Source organism: Triticum urartu, chromosome 2 (genome assembly GCF_003073215.2).
Source record: "Triticum urartu cultivar G1812 chromosome 2, Tu2.1, whole genome shotgun sequence".
In the NCBI taxonomy this organism is placed as follows: domain Eukaryota; kingdom Viridiplantae; phylum Streptophyta; class Magnoliopsida; order Poales; family Poaceae; genus Triticum; species Triticum urartu.
In genome coordinates this window covers 525,149,031-525,167,282 of record NC_053023.1, presented here as the reverse complement: position 1 = coordinate 525,167,282, position 18,252 = coordinate 525,149,031, and positions in this window count along the sequence as shown.

The following is an 18,252-nucleotide window of genomic DNA, read 5'->3' as shown; positions in this document are numbered from 1 at the left end:
CACCACCTCCTGAGCGTTATCAGCACCACCCGCCGGGTTGTTGCCGCGGGTGCTCCACGTCGTTCATTGCTTGACACTGCCGGTTCATCCATACGCCTGCTATAGCTCCGGCTTGGGCGAGGGGTCGAGTGGATCCGGTCGCGGCTGTATGAGTATGCTTCCTGTTGGTCCAAAGCTGTCCTAAGAAGCTCCTTGCCCCATCGCGTCTCTATCGCCTGCGGTGAGTCGCCTTCAATTGGAATGGCCTCCAGCCGTGCAGCAGCGGCAACAAGATTGTCCATTGGGTTGGAGTAGTGACACAGAGGTGTTGAAACAGCCTGAGGTATAACAGTGTTTTGACGAGGCAGATCCATCAGACGGGGCTGAATCGGCGCACCGGTCCCAGGAGCTTCCGCCCGGTTCCCCTCTAGCGGATTACTGGTTCCTGCTCCTGGGGTGTTGAAAAGGTCTCTGGCCTCGAAAACCGAAGGCAAATGGGATCGGTACTTCCTCCTCATGACTTCATGCGACGCGTTCTGGTCCAACATGAGCCTGTAGGCTTGTGCGTCTAAAGCGGCCCGCTCCGTGGTCATCCTGGCACTCTCAGCTGCCAGGTCCGCCTTGGCCTGGGTGATCTGTTCCTTCACCTTCAATCTCCGCGTTGTGGACTTCCTGATCCGCCGGATTAGCTTCTGCCATAAGCGCAGCCAATGCATCAAATAGATCTGATAGAACTTGAGCCGGCGGGCGTGCAGAGCTTCCTGCCCCGGCAGCTGTCGCCGTGAACCGGAGGTTATTGGCGCAGCGGTCGAAGAATGAAGCGCTGCTTGTGTGCCGGCCATGAATATTCCAACTCGGTTGGGTAGATCAGAGGGGTCCGGAATACTGTCGCCATGAACAGCCCCCAATCCGGCCATCTTGTAGCTGATATAGAGATTCGGTTTCTCCGGTTGATGACTCGTCGCCGGAATAAACGACGGTCTCGCCGCGAGATTCTGATCCATCCTCATAACTTCCTCCATGGATGACTCCCACGAAGGCACGCTTCACGGCCGGTTTAACCCGGGCGGATCGTGCACGCTGAGCCGTTTCGACGAGGTCGGTGCAGATGTCCGGCTCAGGGCCCGGTTCACCGATCTTGCCGATGAAAACGTGTATGCCACCAAAGGGGACCCGGTACCCGTACTCAACTGAGCCGGCCTCGGGGCCCCAGCCTGCATCATCGATGTAGAGCTTGCCGCGACGACTCTTAGTCATCCGGCCCACAGCGTAGCCCTTGAGTCCTTCAAAGCGGCCCTCCAAGAACTTGAAACCATCGTGCGATAGCCCCACGGTGGGCGCCAACTGTCGTGGTTTTGTCACGGCAGATGTCCTAGAGAAAGGACTTAGTCGTGGAGCCATCGCGACGGGTTAGCTTGAAGGGGTTAAAGCGGACACAGGGACGCAAGAGAGTTTATACTAGTTCGGCCCCTTCGATGAAGGTAAAAGCCTACGTCTAGTTGTGATGGAATTGATGGGGTTTCGATGACTAGGGAGCAAACAAGCTTCGCCTAAGTCTCGAGTTGTTGTCTGTTGTCCTTGAACCGCCGGGTCGTCCCCTTATATACATGGGTGACGCCCGTCGGTTTACAGAGTCCCAACACCGGCTCATATACGTGTTCGGTTTGGTCTCTACTTATTCCTAACTTACAATACAAGCTTACATACCGACGCCGGTTTACGGCTATGGGCTTTAAACCGGTCATGGGCTTTAACATACTTAACTACTGATGAGGTTAATCCGGCCCAAGTAGGATGGTTTACACCCAGTAGTAATATCCCCAACAATTTCCTTAAGGAAGAATTGTATATGATGCAGCCGGAAGGTTTTGTCGATCCTAAGAATGCCGACAAGGTGTGCAAGCTCCAACGCTCGATTTATGGGCTGGTGCAAGCATCTCGGAGTTGGAACATTCGTTTTGATGAGATGATCAAAGCTTTTGGGTTTATGATCAAGTTTATCTATGAACAATATTTGAATCTTCTCTGAATTTTTATGTATGATTGGTTATCTTTGCAAGTCTCTTCGAATTATCAGTTTGGTTTGGCCTACTAGATTGATCTTTCTTGCAATGGGAGAAGTGCTTAGCTTTGGGTTCAATCTTGCGGTGTCCTTTCCCAGTGACAGTAGGGGCAGCAAGGCACGTATTGTATTGTTGTCCATCGAGGATAACAAGATGGGGTTTTTTATCATATTGCATGAATTTATCCCTCTACATCATGTCATCTTGCTTAAGGCATTACTCTGTTTTGAACTTAATACTCTAGATGCATGCTGGATAGCGGTCGATGAGTGGAGTAATAGTAGTAGATGCAGGCATGAGTTGGTCTACTTGTCTCGGACGTGATGCCTATATACATGATCATACCTAGATATTCTCATAACTATGCTCAATTCTGTCAATTGCTCAACAGTAATTCATTCACCCACCATAAAATACTTATGCTCTTGAGAGAAGCCACTAGTGAAACCTATGGCCCCCGGGTCTATCTTCATCATATTAATCTTCCAAAACTTAGTTATTGTAGCGACCAGGCCTCAAACAGTCCGATCTCTGTGCATTAGTGTCATCCCTGGATCAGTAATTCTGACACGCACAGTACTTGAAGGATTTATAACGGAGTAGCAATCACACACTTATTAGCATCGAGTGTCTCAAAAGAGAACTTATTACAAGTTATATGCAGATTCAACACCACTATACATCGGTGTCTCAAAAATAGAGAAGGTTAATTTGTATTTTCACACAAAAAATTAATGGCGCGCTTTAAGAACTTATCTTAAAAGTAACTAGTAAAAAAAGATCATTGACCCCACAGCGGCATAGTAGCCTGGTTTATCGAAACATTAAGTGGAGCTGACCATCAACTCACAATTGCTAGGAGACAGTCATATATAGTTCCAAAACATACACATTTTGAGATTTCTAGATCGCGTTATGTCATGAAGGTTCTTCCTTAAATATCCTCGGTTTATCGTCGCAGCACACACTTGCAACTGATCAATCAAAGACTACTATAACTGCGCCTCTTGACTTGGGCAAAACGGCGTAGGTTTTCAGATACACTGTAATGCTTCGCTTGTTATAAAGATGAAGACACCTGTATAGGCATTTAATGTTGAGATATATATTGTAATGCAACCTGTATCTACGCTGCCCTTCAAAGATAGTGCATCAGTGTATTGAATGCTATATGTCCTCTCTGAGCTTTTATTGAAAATGTTTTGTGCGGTAAAGCAGGATTTTCTCCTTATCTCGTAGAAGGAATAAAATGTTAGACTCTGAACTACCATGGTATGGTGTATGTCTGCGGTTATCTAGATGAGACATCTCTTCTGTATTGTGGACACATGCATTCTCGCTCATATCCCAAATTGCAACACTACTATGTCATTGAACCTCTCGATCGAGCTCTCTATGTAAGATGTAATTGAAGAAGGCACTCGAATATGTAGTTGTGACGATTTCGAGACGAAATGAATAGATAGAGTACCTAAGGATAGTTTTCAGAAGGATTGTACTGAAATAACCGGACCGTATTGTCGTGTAGGAACGATGGCATATTAGTAGTGTATACATATCTCGTGATGCAAGAGTTTGGCGCTATCTCCAACAAGAGAACTCGATGTGCTCCTGAGTTGAGAGGGTATGATTATAACAGCTACTAAAGTTGGGGTTTGGAGAATCGGCTATTCTCGAAAATGATATGACCGAGAACATTAGCTTTTCAAGACATGCTCCCGCAAGGCGCGACCTATTCAAAGGACTGATACAGAAGTTTGCCTTGGTCATCGCCAGTTTTTAGTACGATTAGTAACCTTACTTTCGACCTAATTTGGTAGGTCTTACCCTATTAAGAGTTTCGGCACGAGATTCACATTAATTGTAGATCATATCTCACTTAAGCTAGAGACCCATAGGTCAGCTTGTGGGGCTCCTACACGGAGTTTCTAGTACTAAGAATAATTCCTATTACAAATATGACCCTTTTGAACCTGGGTGTTACCATTTGTTTTTTATGGGTCATCGATATGTAAGAAATACTAGTCAAGATCGCTGTGTGTAAGAAGCATTATTACCTTGAGGAATGACCTTAAAGATAAACCCAGATTGGTGATGACTAAATGTTTGGACACCATCTACAGTGAACCTTTGATGACTTTAGCACCTAATGTCTGTCTTGTTCAGTCGACGATACACCTGCAATTGATCCTAATTACCACTTCTCATGAGCATGAGTTATGTTGATAAGCTTAAGTTGATATGCTCGCTGTAGGGAGTAAACCCATTGGTCTTATTCTAAGAAGGCAAGAGAGTTATTGAGTATAACGTAACTCATAATCTATGTATACTATCTCTCTCCTCTGCTAGAATACACACACTCATATAATCAGATCTTATTTCCAGTAGCATGATGCTTTATTGAAGAGTGATTCATAAGCTCAATTAAATCATAGCTACTACTGAAAACGAATTACTTAGCGTTAGATGTAATGGATAATTTGATCGATGATAAGTTTAGACCTTAATATTGTGAGAGAATTCTACGATATAGGATATTTCACACACAGTAATCGATATCGTCTATGAGCGTCATTACAATATAACTTAATGGAATAGAGGAAATGAGTTGAAGTGATTGCTAACCGCTAAGACTCAATAGGGAGTAGGTAAGGATCTCTATCTACAAGTCAAAGTTTAGATATTGCAATATCAATCTGATAGTGAAGAAAAGGGCGGGTTCAGTGAACAGCCCCGTATGCAGACAGATAACTTTCCTTGTCTAGGATTAGAAATGAATTATTAATACCACTACCTATTTGATGATAGCTTTCCTGAGTATCGCAAAAACAACAAGCCTACTCTTTAAAGTAATGGAAATCAATCTATAATTAAGGTTAAACATGTAAATAGTTCTTCATATTAACGACGATGTCTATACCACATCGAGGAATATGTGATAATATGCTAATTCATGGATTAGATAAATGGATAATAATACACCTAGGTTTCACCATTCCAAAAAGCCAGACAATCAAGAAGAAAGAGTTCTTCTATGATTTTAGACGAACGAAGATCTACAGAGTGTGTGGAAAGAAATGACCACACACCTTCTTATAAAGAAGGATTAGATCATTAATCGATAAGACCTAAGTGCTAGATATTTAGTTACATGTATATACAGAAGGATGTAGCTCGGTTTTATTGGTTAAACGGAGATGGTTAGAGTTGTGACCTGAGCATGAACAGGACAGATCCTACGCAAGTGTCACTCCGAGGCTTATGGAGGACACCATGCTGGAGATAGAACTGCACACAAGGTATTGCAATCCGGTTTTTATTGGCCTACTCTCTTCAAGGATGCCCGTAGTAGTTGTCTTATGCTTGTGATGAATGTCAAAGAATTGGTAATATTAGTAGACGTCAAGAAATGCCTATGAATTATTCACTTGTTATTGAACCATTTGATGTTTGGGGCTTTGATTATATGGGACCTTTTCCTTGCCTCTAATGGTTATACACATATTTTAGTTGCTGTTGATTACGTTACTAAGTGGGTAGAAGCTATTCCAACTAGTAGTGCTGATCATAACACTTCTATTAAAATGCTTAAAGAAGTTATTTTTCCAAGATTTGGAGTCCCTAGATATTTAATGACTGATGGTGGTTCACATTTTATTCATGGTGCTTTCCGTAAAATGCTTGCTAAATATGATGTTAATCATAGAATTGCATCTCCTTATCACCCACAGTCTAGTGGTCAAGTAGAATTGAGTAATAGAGAACTCAAATTAATTTTGCAAAAGACTGTTAATAGATCTAGAAAGAATTGGTCCAAGAAACTTGATGATGCATTATGGGCCTATAGAACTGCATATAAAAATCCTATGGGTTATGTCTCCGTATAAAATGGTTTATGGAAAAGCATGTCACTTACCTCTAGAACTAGAACATAATGCATATTGGGCTATTAAAAAGCTCAATTATGATTTCAAACTTGTCGGTGAGAAGAGGTTATTTGATATTAGCTCACTTGATGAATGGAGAACCCAAGCCTATGAGAATGCCAAATTATTTAAAGAAAAAGTTAAAAGATGGCATGACAAAAGAATACAAAAGCGTGAGTTTAATGTAGGTGATTATGTATTGCTATACAACTCTCGTTTAAGATTTTTTGCAGGAAAACTTCTCTCTAAATGGGAAGGTCCTTACGTTATCGAGGAGGTCTATTGTTCCGGTGCCATAAAAATCAACAACTTCAAAGGCACAAATCCGAAGGTGGTGAACGGTCAAGGAATTAAACATTATATCTTAGGTAATCCTATAAATGTTGAAACCAATATTATTGAAACTGTAACCCCGGAGGAATACATAAGGGACACTTTTCGGAACGCTTCAGACTCCGAAAAGGAATAGGTATGTGGTACGGTAAGTAAACCGACTCCAAAACAATTTTTATGGCAATATTTCCCTTTTGGAATATTTAGAAAAATAGAAAAATAAGAAGCAGTCCGGGAAGGACACGAGGGCTCCACGAGGGTGGAGGGCGCGCCTACCCCCTGGGCGCGCCCCTACCTCGTGGGCACTCGTTGTGCTCTCCGGACTCCGTTTTCTTACACAACACATATTTTGGTTTAGTAAAAATTCATTATATAATCCCCCGGAGGTTTTGGATTCCCGTATCACGCAAAAATCTCCTGTCTTTGTTTCGAGCTGTTTTCTGACAGATCCAGGTCATCATGTCATCTTCAAGTGCCCCCAAGGACCAGTTCTTCGAGAAGGTCATCAACCCCTACCTCGCGGAAGTGCTGCACACCCTCAAACCATTGAGATGCGTGAGGTGTTTGTTGCACATCCGCGATGTTGAGGGACCAAGGAAGACCGGAAGCACGGAGGCAAGGCTCGAGGCATTGGAGCAAGAAGTTTACAAGTGTTAGGAGATGGTGGAGCGTGGGCTCGATTCCAATCACATTATGATCACAAAGTTCACCAACAACCACAGCTGCGAGTCAAAGGACATTGGGGAGGGCATCTTCAAGCTTCATGAAGAAAATCCGAGAGCACCTCCAAAGCCGAGATCTGACCTGCGAAATCAAAACTGTGGAGTATGATATAGATTCAAGAGGATGAGTTTGGTTGCAGATTTTGAGTTTCAGGAGACGAATCATCCTTCTATGATGGTGGAACCTATGCCTTGGAAGAGGACGACAAGCCTACCCCATCAACAAAACCATCACCTTCTTCACCAACAAAGAAGAATTGAGTATCTGGTATGGGCACTCCCCTAGGCAACTGCCAAGCTTGGGGGAGTGCCCCGGTATCGTATCACCATCACTTTTATCTTTACCGTTTTCTTAGTTCGATCCTTTTGGTAATATCTTGATCTAGTAGAATAAAAGCTTTTAGTATGATCTAGTTGTGAGTTTTGCTTTATGATCCTTCTATGTAATCGAGTCCGTGAGCTATATATAATAAAGATTAGTGTTGAGTCAAGGGCTTGATTATTTTGCCATGATCTTGAGTGAATAAAAGAATAAAAATAAACAAAGAGATCATATGGATCTTATGGAGAGTAATGAGCTCACATAGAAAGAGTATGATGAACAAAAGTTGTTGAGAGTTGACAAACATAGTTTTGGTCATCGTTGCAATTAATAGGAAGTAATAAAGAAGGAGAGGTCTTTACATATAAATATACTATCTTGGACATCTTTTATGATTGTGAGCACTCATTAAAATATGACATGCTAAAGAGTTGACATTGGACAAGGAAGACAACGTAATGGGTTATGTTTTCTTGCATCTAAGATAAATTATATTGTCTTGGATCATCCAACATGATTGAGCTTGCCTTTCCCCCTCATGCTCATGCTAGCCAAATTCTTTGCACCAAGTAGAGATACTACTTGTTCTTCCAAACACCCTTGAACCAGTTTTGCCATGAGAGTCCACCATACCTACCTATGGATTGAATAAGATCCTTCAAGTAAGTTGTCATCGGTGCAAGCAATAAAAATTGCTCTCTAAATATGTATGACTTATTAGTGTGGGAGAAAATAAACTTTATACGATCGTGTGATATGGAAGAAATAAAAGCGACGGACTGCATAATAAAGGTCCATATCACAAGTGGCAATATAAAGTGACGTTCTTTCGCATTAAGATTTTGTGCATCCAACCATAAAAGTGCATGAGAACCTTTTCTTCCCTCTGCGAAGGGCCTATCTTTCACTTTTATCTCCTACCTTACATAAGAGTCATGGTGATCTTCACCCTTCCTTTTTACATTTTATCTTTTGGCAAGCACAACATGTTGGAAAGATCCTGATATATATGGCTAATTGGATGCGATTTTTCATGAATTATTATTGTTGACATTACCCTTGAGGTAAAACGTTGGGAGGCAAAACTATAAGCCCCTATCTTTCTCTGTGTCCGATTAAAACTCCATACCCATAAGTATTGCGTGAGTGTTAGCAATTGTGAAAGACTATATGATAGTTGAGTATGTGGACTTGCTGAAAAGCTCTTATGTTGACTCTTTCCTATGTTATGATAAATTGCAATTGCTCCAATGACTGAGATTATAGTTTGTTAGTTTTCAATGAAGTTTATGATTCATACTTGAATTGTGATTGAATTATTACTCTATATAAGATTGTCATATGAGGCGAAGTTGTATAATCTGTTCCTGAGTCTGCTGCCGGTCCCCAGTTCGACTATCATGTTGAGCACAGGCCTCAGGTACAGAAGCCAATCCCAAGATTGCCAAGGTTCCCAGGTCCTGCATCAGCACCTGGCTCCTTCAATATCAATGGCTTCAGAGCAGACAACACATTCTTCAATAGCTCCAGGAACCCCTACTCAAGGGAAAGGATATCATCTGATCGGTTCTGGAGCTATCCGCAGCGAAGCTATTACTCATGCATTCTTTACAACCAAGGTCGCATCTTCCCACACAAGCGCCTTGACATTGAAGCTATAGCTGGTCTGCCCTGTCTGGAAGAAGCTCTGGATTGCTTCAAAAGAGTTGGACTGCTGCGTTCGTCACTGACCAAGAGCATTGGAATGAAGAGTTGCTGCTCCAATTCTATGCCACACTTCACATCCGCGGGTATAGCAGAGATCCGAAGACTTGGGTCCTGGAGTGGATGACAGGAAACGTTCATCACGAAGCCAAAGCCTTTGACATCATTGAGCTCACTGGTTTGCCCACTCCTGGCGATCTCTACGAGCATGGCTGTCAGCTTCATAGTGAAGCTATTGAGAGCATCTTTCAGAAGACTGAACCTGATATGAGTCAGATGCTCAGTATGATGAAGCCATTGCCCCAAGATGCTGCTTATCCCACAGAGTTCTTCGTTGAAGACCTTGAGTATCTGCCAAGAACCATTTATCACATCATCAGGCGAACTCTCTGGCCCATCAAAGGGCACTCTCCACATGCCAAGCTTGAGGGTGCAATGAAGACTTTGGTCTTCTATATTCTTCATGGAAAATGCTTCAATGCACAGGACTTCTTCATTCGCCAACTTGCTGCATCAGGCTCTGATCTGTTTGGCTTGAAGTTCTATGCCCCATGGGTAATGCGGCTGATCAAACTTCACTCTACGATCTCATATCAGCCATCTGCTCGCAATCATCGGATTTTTCTGCCTGATGTGGATATGTCAATTGAAGCCATCTATCCTGAGCCTGCCAAGGAACCTCTAAGTCTTCAGAATGCAGAGCATCAGAGTTTCTCTCAGAACATTGAAGGAGTTGAAGCAGTCACTCGTGTCTATCCTTTGGCTGGCACTACACGTGCACCACATCCTGCTCCTCACTGAAGCCACTGATAGTACAACTGCTCCACGACCCAAGAAGCGCACTCGTGTTCTCAACGACCGAGAGCTTCTTGTGGCTCTTCATCAGAAACAGGATAGGCATCATGACTGGCTGAAGCGTCAGATGCAAAGCCTCTTGGTGGATGTTAATCGCATTCGCAATCTTGCCACCAAGAATGCTTTTGTTGCCCATAAACCTCTCGCCGCACATGGAAAGGGCTAACGCTGATGTGTTCTGAAGATGATCTTCAAGAGGATGGCTTCACTGAGCGATTCAAGTTTGACTCCACACCTCCTCGAAGGGCTGTGCTGCTAGGAACTCCATCCCTTGAAGACTCTGAGTTCTCTTCCTCTGCTGCAACAGTGACTGCCAGAGTTATCGAGGATGAAGACGATGCTACTTCACCGCCACCTCCTTCAGCATGCTTCAACTCTGCGCCAAGCTCTTCAGCACCGCCAAACACCACCAATGACCCGGCTACTTCACCTACTCCTCATGGGAACGAGTAGATGCTCTATGTCTACAAACCTTTTTGGTCCTTACTGACAAAAGGGGGAGAAGCATATAAGGTTGATAGTCTTCAAGCGGGTCCATATGGGCGGGTGCTTTATATTTTGCTTCGTGCTTACAACTCTCGTTTTGCTACATTTGGTTCTTTGAGTTGTAACACTTAAACTCGATGGTCGTCTGCTACTTATCTGCCACCTTGTTTTGCGACGATAAATTCCGCACTTAGATCATTCTGCAGACGTCCATTTTCCATTATGCATGTCATTATCTTCATATACTTTCACATGCATAGTGGATTGTCATCATAAGTTGAAGTGGATCTCCACAAGTACAACCTGCCATGTGCATTTGCATTCCAAAAGCAAATTACTTATATGCACATCTTCAGGGGGAGCCCTTGCAACTTATGAAGACAATTCCTTATCCTTTACAATTTCACAGATTTATATTCCCCGTTGAAAACTTCAACTAGTTTGTCATCAATCACCAAAAAGGGGGAGATTGTAAGTGCATCTAGTGCCACCCCTAGTTGGTTTTGGAGTATTGACGACAAACCTAGTTGAGGGACTAATGTGTTTGTGAGAATTGCAGGATAACACAGGTAGAAGTCCCTCATTGATTCGGTTTTCCTACCAGAGATGACCCCTAAAAATGTATGAAGACATTGAAGTCAAAGGTGGTATATGAAGATATTCACATTGAAGACTATGACAAGAGAAGACACCACATGAAGCCTATGGAGCTCGAAGACTTAGATCTTTTGTAGTTCTTTTTCTTTGTGTTGAGTCATAGGAACCACCGTACTGTTAAGTGGGGTCCAAGAGAACCAGTCAGAATGACTGAAGTGATGCCTAACCAAAAACCTATGTCTTCGAGTGAAGACTATGAGAGCGAATCTTGTCCAGAGTCGGACAAGTCAGCTTTGCTTGTAGCCCAAGTAAAGTTGCCGTGTGAGTTTGAAATCTGACCGTTGGAACACGTGTCAGTTCCTTAGTGACCCAGGGTCATTTCGGACAAATCAGGGTTGGGTTGCCAAGTGGCTATAAGTAGCCCACCCCCTACAAACCATAATAATGTCGTTATTTTGTACAGAATTGAAGATTGTACGGTTTATGTACGTTTACCCGAGTAGCAACCGGCACCCTCGAAGCCATGAGAAATGACGAAGAGAAATGCACATTCGCAAGAGAATATATATGCTTGTGGTGTGAGCTGTAACCTTAACCCAGAGAACAATAGAGTAATTATGGGCATCATTTAAGGTCTTAACTTATAACGAAGTGTAGATCTGATAATTAAGACTTGAAACACTTGAGGATCAGCTGCATCCGTCCAGTGATCCGGAGTTTCATTACGGCCGTCACGTCGGTGTAGGCATCCAAGAGACATGTGAGATTAATTGCTCTCAGTTTTGGTGGGGTGAATGTAACTACTTAGAGAAATCGGCAAGATTCGGTGAACGAAGTGGCTTTGAGAGGTTTTTGGGTGTGTGTAACAGGTAACCAATTTGAAGATAACGTTGGACCAGCGACTAAGTCTTGACACTAAGGACATCTGCCATATTGGCTGCGAGGTCTGTGTGACCTTAGCTCAAGGGGAATACTGGGTGAGGACTGGGTGTCCTGAGCTGCGTGTTCAGGACTGGGTGTCCGGGACTGTGTGTCCTAAGGTTTAAATACCTAGCCGCCCCAACCAGACGTACAGTTGTCACAGCAACTGGAACTGGTCCAACAAATCATTGTCTTCAACGAGTCACTGGTTTCATCTTCCCTTCCCTTTACTTACTGTTACTCCTTGTGAAGTCATTGTATGTTTGCACTATCTTTTGTCTTCACTGAGTGACTGCGTGTTCTGTCTGGCTTCACAATATCTTCCTACCTGATCCTTACTACATTGCTGCTATTAGTCATTGTGCTTTCACTCTATTGAATACTTGACTATGGCTTGCCTAGTGTAGTCTACCTTCCGCTGCAGGGTAATTTAGGTTTATTTCTATCGTTTGTCTTCATAACTCCACGTTTTGAAGACTTTCATAAAAATCGCCTATTCACCCCCCCTCTAGTCGATATAACGCACTTTCAGTTGAACCGCCAGATGTTGTTGCTTCATAAAACTCCGGTTTAGATAGATCTGTCTCCGGTTTAACATTGCACATACCAATGTACCTTAATCAATGCATTTTTGAACCGGGATCATCTACCTTGTAGATTTCATCATGGCCAAGCAAGTATATGAGTGCAACTGGGTTCCTTCTCGCGTCACAGAGGCTCAACTGGACGATTTAGTCCTGATCGGCGCCTTAGGCAGCAAAGATACCATCCATTGGAGGGCTCCTGGCAAAGAATGCCCTCCCACACCTCAAGAAGGAGAGGTCGTCGTTTTCGTAGATCACTTAGCGGGCTTTAAGCCGCCCGGTTCTAAATTTTACCGGGACGTTTTAGCCGATTTTCAACTCCACCCACAAGACACTGGTCCCAACTCTGTTACAAACATGTGTCACTTCCAAGTGCTCTGTGAGGCGTTCTTTCAAGAGGAGCCCACAGTGGAGTTGTTCAGAGACTGTTTCCATCTAAACCGCCGTACTGAGTTTTCTGATGGTTCCAATACGGAATTGGGCGGTGTGGCGATTCAGAAAAGGAAAGAGGTCACATACCCTCATGCCAAGCTGCATAGCCACCCCAAAGAGTGGAATCAAACATGGTTCTATTGCAAAGACACCTCCCCTGCTGGTGAAAATCCTTTGCCTGGCTTTCGTCCGGAGCGGCTTAGCAATACACACCCCTTTCCGCAAAGGTTGACTGCCAAGAGAGAAGCAAATACGCTCCTCAACTGTCCAAGCTCAGAGCCTTTATGGCCAACGGTTTAACAGGGGTTGATCTCGCTCGCTGTTGGATATCATGGAGCATACTGCCCCTTAGTCAGCGCTCCGGTTTGATGTGCGAGTATACTGGCAGTGTTGATGACCCACTGCGACATGCTAACATCCAGCTCACCGACGAAGAAATCACAGAGGCTGTGAACAAAGATGCTGAATGAACCGGAACACATCTGTGCTAAAACCGGCCTGCTTCCCTTCTGTGCCACCAACAAACCGCAGCTGTAAGAGTTTGATTTTTCTTTTTGCTGAACCTGTTATTGATATATCTGGTCATTGTTTAATATCAGTGTCTGTGTAACCAGGGCAATGATCCGTTTTGGAGCAAGAAACTGCCGCAGGAGAAACCAGAAAAACCAGACAAACCGGAAAGATCAACCCGGCAAAAGACTAAAGCTGTGAAGAAGACTGCCCACAGGAAAAGAACCACTGCATCCTCTAATCCGGCCCCTGATGATGATGTGGATAATCCGGACCTTGAGGTAGGGCTTGACTCACTTGGCTTATTTTTCATGCATCTTATTGATGGTGATATTTGTCAGGATGATGCCGAAGCCAGCCATGCTGATGCTGCAGAGGTAATTATTCTCTCTTCCGATTCAAACCTTTGCCTTCACTAAAAATCCGCCAGGCAAACCGGAAAGTTAAATTTTCTCATCCTCTTGCTTACTTGGATCCCAAATTTCTTATGAAGACCCAACAGCACGAAGCTCGCCGCACAACCCGGCACAGCGGCCAGGTAGTTACCTCCACCGGTTTACCGAACAGTCCGGTTCAGAAAACGCCGTTCAGAGGTCTCTAATTTGCTTGTCAGTGCTTGTCCTAAAGCGGGCTGTTTTCGTCAACCTCTTAATCCATCTGACTCCGATTATCAGGTTACTTCCCACTCATCCTCTGGCGAGTCATCGGCTACTCAGCTGCCACCGCTCAAAACGGTGCTTGGGTAACATACTTATCCTTAATATGTCTGGTACATCACCTTGGAACATATGCTGTATTTGACTTTGTTATTCCTTTCAGGGCCAAGCCTAGGCCGAGCAAAAGGCTCGCCTGGATAAAGCGGCCGAGGAGGATGCCGTCCCTGAACCGGGCAAAACACCAGATCTTGAAGCAGCTATTCCTGAAGACATACCCAATGATCCACCGCAGCGAGATGATGATCTTATTGCTGAAGAGAGGCCTATTGATACCTCAAGTCCTGTCAACCAGCCCACAAGCCCCATCCGGATTGAGAAATCCACCAATCCAACAAAGCCTACTGATAAGCCAACGGCCCCAGTTCAAACCGGTGATGCCAAGGATGATGAGGTTGTCTTTACTGGCATTGGTCGCACAGAGCCAGGCAATCCTGTCGCTTTGTCTAAACATACTGCCAAGGAAGAATTTGCTGCCTTTGGCAAGGGCAAGTGGAATGTTGATCTGGCGACTTACGCTGCTCTGAACGCCCAAGACATCCATTCCGGCTATCTGAACCGGCTGTATACCAGTCGTGACTATGAAGCCGGTCTGGTTAACATGATGAAAGATAAATATGAGGTAACTTCCATATGCTCTTTCCTGCTTGTATGCTTCAATTCTTGCTGACTCTCCTAGCCCCCAAGGGGTTTGTAATCTTCTTTCAAACCGGGACTTACTAATATAAATCTTAATGCCTCGAAATTCCCTGATGTAGCCCCCAAGGGCCGGTTCAACTTAGTGTAGTTAAACCGGGACTTAAGTAATTAATATCTCCGCATCAGAACTTTTTTGAACAAATAGCCATTAGCCCCCAAGTGCCAAGTTGAATACTTGTATTGACTTGGGACTTTGTAATCATTGAAAGATGACGATCAAATAGGCATTAGCCCCCAAGCACCAAGTGCATAACTTGTTATGTGGTTGGTGCTTCAATTCTTGCACTGCTTGCTGAATCATATAACTGTCTGTATGCAGGCTGAGCTGAAGACAAAAGAGACCCAAATCGCCGATCTCCAAGAAAATCTGAAGTCCCAACAGACTGAAACCTCAAAAGCAAAAGAGGAGTTGATCAGCGCCTTAAGCGTCATGGAACAGCTTAAGAAGGATTTCAAGAAGGAGCGGGCGGATTGGGCTACTGAAAAATCCGCTTTAACCAAACGAGCAGAAGACGCCGAGGCTGCACTAAAACCGGTGGTGGATGAACTGACCAGCATAAAGCGGCACGTGCATGCCATGACCGCTGCTATCTTTGGTAAGCCGGTTTGATTTTTGAATTGATTCTGCCGTCTTACAGAGCTACCGGTTTGTTAACCCTTGGTGATATTTCAGGGACACGCATTGGTCACTTGGGGTCAGATGTGCGGAAGAAATTGAAAGCCGCCTACACGTTGATCGAACAACTGTACACTGGTGCACAACGGATCATCTGTACTGCATCCCACAACAAGCCGGCGCCCACTTTGATTCAGGACACTCTGATGAAACTGTCGGTGCTTCCTGCCCGGGTTGAAGAGCTGAAGAAATCTGCTGCTCGAACCGGTGCGATCAATGCCTTAATCCGGGCAAAAGCTTGGGTGCCGGATTTTGATCCTATTGAAGCGGCTCAGGGCTATCCCAGCTTGAAGGAAGACGGGTCAGAGTTTGGTGAAGCGGATCTGCGAGCAATAAACCGGGAGGTGCGTCCGCTAGCTTGTCAATTGGCTGAAGAAGCAGACTTGTCTCATTATCAAGCCCAATATGACAATCAAAACAAGCGAAGTTAGCTGCACCAATTCATGAAGCGGAAAATCTTATCCCTCCAATCCGTAAGCATACTTACGCTCCCGATATTGAACCCGTCGTTGCTGATCCATGATGAAGCTGTCTTTCAAGCATTAATGGGAATCGACTGGACAACTGTTGATTTCCAGCCGCTGGGTAGAGAAACTGAAGCTGAAGCGGCGCGGGATGACCCACAACCATCAGGCCAGGCTGGTGACCAAGCTTGAACCGGAAGCCGGTTTAAAACTGCTTCTCCCTTGCGAAAAACAATGATCTTATTGTGGGCACCGTGTTGCCTTGTAATAGGCTAGCTGATACTTTTGATGCTGATATGCCTTCGTGCATAATTACTGCAACTTGCTCTTCCTTTGGGTGATGAACTTTCCAAAGTACTTTCTGCAATAAAAATCTTAAAGTGCCACCGCGGTTGTACCGTCAGGCGGAATATGATGTCTGCATACATGAAATCAAAACATCCGAAATTTTTAAGTATATGACCAAATTTTGAGATACATAATACCTGCCATCGTTGGACGTGAAGTTGGCTTGGCCAATCTTGAAGCGGAGTTTTATAAACCCACACTGTTGGAGGAGATAGCAGCTCCTGTATATATATGATGCCGGTTTACCATGTAAACCGTGCCGGGTTATAATAAACACCGTGTTACTCCGTAATAGGATGTTAACAAAAAATCAAACCGAGCAAATAGTCTTCGGATTAAAATGGACCGTGTTCCGTCAATTGACAGTTTGAACCGGCTTAAAACTTTGTCGGTTTAAAAACGCAATAAAAAGAAAGAAATATCTTTCAAAGAAAAGTGTGAAGCAAAGGCAATGACAAAACCGTTTGCAAAAAGAGGCTTATTTGAGCTGATCAGATGGCGTTACCATGGTCGACACGACCAAGCTCCCGATAGGTGTAGCTATGGTTCAAGTCAGCCAGGTCCCCAAATGAAACCGTGGCATTTATGCCGATCAAGTGGCATGGCAATGGTTGTCGGGTTCGACCAAGCCCCCAAGTGATTCTGTGGCCTTAGGCCGATCAAGAGGCAATGACTGGTTCAGACGTGACCAAGTCCCCAAGTGATCTGGTGGCTCTCGCCTATCAAGAGGTATGGTATTGGTTTGAACACGACCAAACCCCCAAGTGATATAACATGATGCTTTTGAAAAGCTAACTCAAGGGGTAAACCGGAGGCCGCTTTAGAACAACTCCGTGTAACCACACATGATGTAAAATAACAGATACCCCGCTTTAGCTGAGGTTCCGGTTTATTATATTTAATCATAATATATACATCGTCGTAATATGTACATAAGTAGAGCCAATGGCTCAGGTATAGTAAGGCCGAAGATGAGCTATGTTCCACGGCCTGTTGGTCTCCTCCTCTGATGTACGTGAGTCTTTATGCTCTCGAATATCGATCAGATAGTATGACCCGTTGTGCAGATTCTTGCTGACCACGAAAGGCCCCTCCCAAGGTGGGGATAGCTTATGCATATCAGTCTAATCTTGGATGAGCCGAAGCACCAAATCTCCCTCTTGAAAGGTTCTGGTTCTAACTCGGCGACTGTGATAACGACGAAGATCCTGTTGGTAAATCGCCGATCGGGCGGCTGCTATGTCACGCTCTTCATCCAACCGGTCCAAAGCATCTTGCCGTGCTGTCTCGTTGTCCGCTTCAACATAAGCCGTCACACGAGGTGAATCATGACGGATATCACTGGGAGAACCGCCTCCGCTCCATAAACCATGAAGAACGGTGTGTATCCTGTTGATCTGTTGGGTGTTGTATTGATGCTCCATAACACAGATGGTAATTCTTCTACCCAACAACCCGGCGTTCTCTGCAAAGGAACCATGAGCCGGGGCTTGATGCCTCTCAAGATCTCTTGATTAGCCCTTTCTGCTTGACCATTGGACTGTGGGTGTGCCACTGATGAAACGTCAAGCCGGATGTGCTCCCGTTCGCAGAACTCCTTCATGGCACCCTTGGACAAATTGGTACCATTATCTGTGATGATACTGTGCGGAAAGCCAAACCGGAAAATCACTTTTTTGATGAACTGAACCGCCGTGGCCGCATCACACTTGCTAACAGGTTCTGCCTCCACCCACTTTGTAAACTTGTCAACCGCCACCAGGAGGTGGGTCTTCTTATCTTTGGACCTTTTGAAAGGCCCAACCATATCCAGCCCCCAAGTCGCAAACGGCCAAGTAATTGGAATCATTCTCAATTCTTGAGCCGGTACATGAGCACGTCTTGAAAACTTTAGGCCAACCGTCAATCTTGCGGCTGA